This window comes from Anticarsia gemmatalis, chromosome 17 (assembly GCF_050436995.1).
Source record: "Anticarsia gemmatalis isolate Benzon Research Colony breed Stoneville strain chromosome 17, ilAntGemm2 primary, whole genome shotgun sequence".
Classification (NCBI taxonomy): domain Eukaryota; kingdom Metazoa; phylum Arthropoda; class Insecta; order Lepidoptera; family Erebidae; genus Anticarsia; species Anticarsia gemmatalis.
In genome coordinates, this window is record NC_134761.1 from 2,412,122 (window position 1) to 2,419,278 (window position 7,157).

Here is a 7,157-nt window from a genome sequence, read left to right on the forward strand (position 1 = left end):
GCCTGAAAGTTCTTTAGAACAGTTTTTGAAGGTATGCGAGGTCTATAGTCGGGAAAAGCATACCATCAGGATAGACTTGCTTCCGTAATTTCAGATTTTATTATTCATCGTTTTGAATATTGCTTAAGGTAATTATTGTATTTTTAATTTAGGTTGCATCATTACTTAATTATAATAAACCACAATGACTTAAGTTGTTATGATTCAAGTACTTCTTAGGATTTGAACCTTTACCTGTGTTTTTACTTTGAAATGTCTGAACTATCACGCAGTTAACCACTATTAGGTAAGCACAGACGTAGTCTAGCTAGTGATTTCTAGGGTTTGACGTGATTAGATCATCACGTCAACCCGTAAACAATACTTTTATTATGAAGTAAAGGAAAATAAGATGACGATGTCTGTTTGGTGCTTGAGTTGTATACACGCAAAGGTCGTGGGTTCGATTCCCAATAGTTATTTTTTTATTTATATTCAAGATGGCTTCCGTAGCGCAGTTAGGCACAGGCAGCAGGTGATAGTTGATAGGCGACTACCTCCAAAACATAAGGTCGTGGGTTCGATTTCCACATAGAACAAACTGTTCAATCTATAAATAGTTGTTCTGGGTCTGGTTTCGTCTAAATGGTTGAAAAAAAACCCTCTATCACAAGAACAATAAATATTCATAGTTCGAGTGCAGTAGAACTTGTCTTTTAAAACTTTGTGATCCATGATATGTGGGTTTGGTATTTGATTAGGTATATATAGGTACTTTGTGTCTTTTATTTGAACTCAAATCAATTTGCCATTCAACAAAAAATTAAAACAGTGACTCGTTTAAAATCGTAAATGGTTTGTGATCGCCTACACATCGCATTTACAAAACCAAACTAAAAAGGTAGCTATAGTAGTCCATTTAATTTTGATAAACAACAACATTGAAATAAACAATTTTAATTGATTTATTTAATAATTGACCGGTTTCTTACCGGTTCGTCTACGAGCCAAAATTATTGTTATTACGGTTAAGGAAAATGTTTAGTGTAATTTAGTTTAAATTGCCTTAAGATCACAAGATTCAAAATGCCCTTTGCTATGCAAAAAAAATCAAGGAAGATCGTATACATGCTTAATTTTACTGTTATGTTTCACCAGGTATATACAGATCTCTTCCCAAAATAAGGAAAAATGTTTAAAGCCCAAGACCATGTGCGGAATTTTGTGAAAATATTCACAGAATTTTGTTAACGAGGTCAGGATAACCCAATATCTTCGCATTCAGACAACAGTAGCGCGATTCTATACAATTGGAACCATCGAGTATCATCAGTTTGACAAATGTACTGAAAAATACATCTACAATGTCTGCTATAGGCGCTGATAAAGAGATGATTATCAGACCAAATTTTCAACAGCTAGCCAGTTATCGATACTAGAAGAGAATCGGGCTATAGGTAATACATAAATAAAATATATTTGGAATATTTCGTATAAAAACACGTCATTCCCAATATGTGGCAACATCATATTAATCAACATTCTTAGACTCGTAAAATCTTCCTCTCGTCCGAAGTCAATGAATCATAACTCATTAACAATACTCGATGGCAATGGCCGAATTTTGCGGCCATATTTGTACGAAAACATGTTGCCAATTAAATATAGTAGCTGTTCATATTGATTATTTATTTGTGTCGTAAAGGAATGTAGTAGCCAGAATCAGAAGCGCTTTTTATACTATCGGAATTATCGCATTCATACCGCATATATTTTGACATTCCAAATTAGTAGTTGTCCAAAAGAATTTCCTAACATCTTTGTTTTGTTATGCGCAAAAAATCCTTTATACTATACTTTACTATATTTTAATCTATATTAAAGCAATTACTAGCTCATTTATAGATATTTTAGGAGTTTAAGATACTTTTTGTCATATTTGCATAAAAGGTTTGAAATTAATCTCTCTATCTTTGGAAGAAACCGCCTTAAATCCGATCATTTGGTTTGTGTTTGATACAAACAAACAAACAGACGCGACGGACCCTTGTTTCAAAATATGTAGTAAAGTTCGAATTATTACTCGAGAGTTGGATAATACATATACTAACAACTTCATTACGTGTCGGATAAATATCTTTGCAACGACGCAAAAGTAATAATTATTATTTGTAGTACTGTAGATTGAATATCAGTATTAAAAGGATGAATTGTGATGATCATTTACCATCACAAGGTTGACCGGTAATCACTGTTTAATACCCACCACGTGCACACGGTGTTTATACACCATAATTATAATCATTTTGTTTATCATTGATAGGTTCAAGCGCTTCAAAAGCAATTCATTTCGTTCAACTATTAGTCTATGTATTGTGTTTGTTATAAACATAATTTTGTATATTTTAAAAGAAGGAAGTCAGGCTCTCGTAAGTAGACCCGACAGAATGTTTCTCTCCCATGATTATGACTGATTTGTCTTATGACGGGAAAACTTCTAAGACTATAGAACCCTTCAGGTTAACATTACGGGACAAACGGGACAATCCATTAAAATCTATTAGGATCCATAAATTATTATATATTTTTACTTACATTGCTTTTTTATTTATTCACATTCGATGGTAAAATTAATGAAGTATTTCTTGTAGTTGTCTCTCTTTTTAATCAGTCCTACAGTAAGAATTGAGTAAGTATCTAGTGGTTTATTTGTTTAACATATAGAATCAGCGGACACAAAATGCTATCATTATGGTCACAGGTTGGTATGGTCTCGTCAGCGTGATTCTCTTCAAACTTACCTTTCAACTTGGTATTATCTATTTGTTTCTCTTTAACCTTACTATTAAAGGCCCTAGCTATAGCGAAACTAAGCCGCATCCATCTATTATTGTAAAACCTTTTTTAATACCCACTCATTTGCTAAGCGTAAATGTTTTTATATACAAGAGGAATCTAACCGCAACAGACGCCATAGTCTTGAGCCGGCGCCAAGAAACATGCAAATATTTAAAATAGACTTTACAAAAAAAAACTAGTTGAGCTTTATATTTTATTTTCGTTTAGATCTCTGCTTGTAAGCTGGAATTTCCAGCATTATGTAAGACGAAACAGTTTTTTCAACTATTAAAAAATATATATTATAGGACAACTCCCGCACTAAGAATCGCTCTTGTGTCGGAGATATTTACAAACATACAAACAACGGACACAAAGTACAACCAGACCAGAAACAATTATTTGTGGACCGCACAAATAATTGTCCCGTGTGGGAATCGAACCCACGACCTCCCGACGCGACGCAATGGTAGCGGTGTGGTTACCTAAACCACTGCGCCACGGAGGCAGTGATTTTGTGCATTGGTATTGTCATTTTCCGTCCATCGGAGAGCACGTAAAGCTATCGGTCTTGCGGTTCAACTCTCATTGCCGGTTATGTTCCATCCATTTCAAAATTTCAGCATACAAACATACAAAATATCAAGACACAACAACATAATTAATTGTAAACCGTTATTAATTAATTATTATTTTACTATTAAACATAGTTTATCAGTAGTGACTATTGTGAAATACTAGTAAAGTATTTCCTGCTTCGTATGAACAAATGTTATTATTATAGTTTAACGAAAACACTGATAACATGTCAATGACCTCGTCTATTTTACGTTATATACTACTATTATTTATTTCCTCGTCTAAAACCTATGGGTTTACGAGCTCTTCGTGCTGTCAATTTCTATAAAATAAACTCAGATTATCTTTTTGGAACGACTTGGGATTCGAACAAAAGACTGCGCGGCAGTCACACTACCGACTGTCTACAGAGCCAGTCGAAGTCGAATATGGAAGTAGATTGTGAAGCTAAAATGTAGTATTAAGAACCACAAAACTTAATTAGTTATCCCCACACGTTGTAGGTAGATGTCACACCATTCGCGAGGTCACAGTCAAAGGCTTTATCTTTGACTCATATGATTATATACTGGGAACCCCTTATATTTTGGAGGTTAAAGTTCTTACAGAATAAGATAAAATTAGTTATTCTGCTTAACAAGTAGCTCTCTTTCATTCAGATTTATATAATTATATACTAACTCGTTTTTTGTTCTGGATTTATATCCTTTAGGTACATTTACAGGTAGAGGTATTCTTTTCTGAACCAACTTTTGAATTGGAAAAGTATACCTGCCCAAAGTTTATAAATATTATGTAACCAGTGAGTACGATAAACCTGGATAGTTATCAGAACGCGAATGACTAAACTGCATATTCTAAAACAACTCCTAAAACTTCGACTCAAGTGTTAATTTTTCCAGAATCGATCCCAAGACATTGTGACTGGATCATCAGTAAACAATGCACAGATGCACTTATAAGGTGCTACCGTAGCAAGCAAATACCGATGATTAACACTACCTTGCGTAAACTTTGACCTCTGAGTGCATGCTGCGCGTGCGCAATGATCAACATTCAATGACGTCACGTCACGTAGACATTACTCATTGTACGTACGTCTGTGTACGTATACTATACGTTCTATTATAATCGTACCGGGTTTGTCTTGTATGCTTTTATAAATTAATTATCAGTATATACCAAGTGGCGTACTCTGGTCTCTGCCTGCAAAGGTGGGAAAAAGGCGTGATTTTATGTGTTTGTATGTACATATTATTATGTGGGTAATATTTGTATTTAGTACTGTATGGCTACTTGTACTTCAATTAGTCGATGCAAATGTAGTAATTTTTGTTATTCTCTCTTTCTTGTGTTAGATTTACGAACACTTACTATAAGACACTGATAAGAATAATGTGCTCGGTGTCCAAAGAACGAGACGAGGTGCAATTTGAAAGATGACGAGGGACCTATGTGATAGTAAAGTTTCTGATTTCCTACATTCACGAATCATATTGGCGGTTGAGGGACGACGAAATGAGTCTGGTTATTAATGGTCACACTTGCGGTTTTCTCCCCTAAAAAAGCAGATATCAGGACAGATTCACGCTCTTTCCTTTAAAAAATATACAATGCCATCGCCAATTTTTTAATAAAAATTCGTTCATCTCCTTTTCCATGATGAAATCGAACACCACCATCAGCGCGGCATGGTCACTAGAGATGAAACGGATATCCGGTAACTATCCGGTATCCGGCCTATCCGGCGGCTTTAATACTATCCGGCCGAATACCGGATAACTACTATTCGGCCGGATAGACATCCGGCCGAAATAAGAAAAGGTCTGGATAAAAAAAAATTGTTTAGTAATTATTTACTTTATTTAGTAAGACTTAAGAACTTGAAATTTTCAAATAACAATAGCACAATGAAATAATAACCTAAAGTCACGCACGTGTCTGCACTGCAATCGACACAATAAGTCAATGAATGAAAGAATTGCTAACTTCGCTCATCAACGAAAAGACCCGAATCAAACTGAGGCCACCCGGTCGTTCGCACGTCGCCTACGCCAAGTGTGTGTGCGCTGCACCAAACGGCTAAGGTCCGCCGAATATTCGGCGGCCGGATATCCGGCTATCCGGCCAGGTGGTAGGCCGAATATCCGGTATCCGGTATCCGGCCAAACTGCTATCCGTTTCATCTCTAATGGTCACTTAACATTACTCCACGTACATCCATTAATAATTCGTTTTATGAATGAATTACTTCAAAAACAATGTAATTTCCCTATAGCTATAAATTATTAGAATTAAACAGTTTCGAATAAGTACTAATGAGGAAATAACACGCACGTATGACGATTTTGACATTGACATAATTATTTAAAGATATCGCATTTAGCAGTAATACTGTGATTTGTTAATTATGACGTAGTTTAATGAATGGAAATCATATTTAATGCTAAATTTGTATATGTAGGTTTACCCCCGTTTTAACAGATCATCATCGGCCTAGCCTTTCTTCCAAACTATGTTGGAATCAGCTAATGCAAAGTGGCCAATGTGGTTAGCCCATGTGCTGGAATCGGGCTTCACCTACTTTCGTCACAGTCGGTATGACTGCCGTACTAAACAAGTTTCATATACTTTTAACTGCTAACATTTAAACTGCAGTAGCCTTTTTTTTTTTTCGTCAGTAAAATGCATTACTGCATGTCCCGCCCCAGGGAGGAAAGCGGGGGTCTGTCGGGCTCTCCCGCCGGCAAGGCGTTCCGGCTGACTTGGGTATACCGACTAAAAACCTGACGGTGTTCCTTCTGCGGTCACCATAACGTGGCCAGGACGCGGTACCTCCGATCGGATACTCCGCGTCCCAGCCGGAAACTGCAGTAGCCTACCTTTAAAATTAACAAAACAAATGGAAGTTGAGTTAGGGATTTTGATAAAATACGCTTCTTTTGCCTTCGTTATGTGACATACTCCCGTTTATAAAGCTCACCTATTAAATAAAACACGTCATATACTTTGAATTAAACCAAATAAACAAGATAACTACATATTAACTAGAGCTATATCATTCAATATAACTACGTCATAACTATGACGCGTTGCCTACGTGATCTTTGCTTGGCCTTTGGGAACTCCGGCTCTAAAAGAAACTCAAACGTCCGTGGAGACTAAAGTATCCATAATTATATTACAATACCCTCCACGGACGTTTGAGGGGTTATTTAACCCACTGCACAAGAACTTCTCCCAAAGAAGGGAGGGGTTAAGCCTTGAGTCCACCACGCTGGCCAAGTGCGGTTTGGGGACTTTGCATACCCTCAATAAATGTATTAAACACATTTTTGGCCATGCAAGGTAAAGACTTATTTAATTTAACAAATTCTATTCTTTACACAAAACCAGTACCTAAATCAAGAAAACTATGGCTAAATTTGCGACCTCCGTGACCCAGTGGTTGAAGTGGTAGCAGTGTGTCTGGAGACCGTGGGTTCGACTGCCGAACAATTTTTGTGATCCACAGTCAGTTGTTTCTGATTCGATTGTAATTTGTGTCTGCTGTTTGTAGTAAAAAGACCCCGCTACACAAGAGCAATTCTTAGAGCCTAAATCATGATTTAATGACTTACTACGTCATAACTATGACGTATAGTGTACGTGTATTAACTACGTGACCTCTATGGTCGGCCTTAGGGAAACTCTGGCACTAGACGCGTATATGTAATACGTATTAATAGATACTAATTCAATTCTACGATGCCGGCGACTGA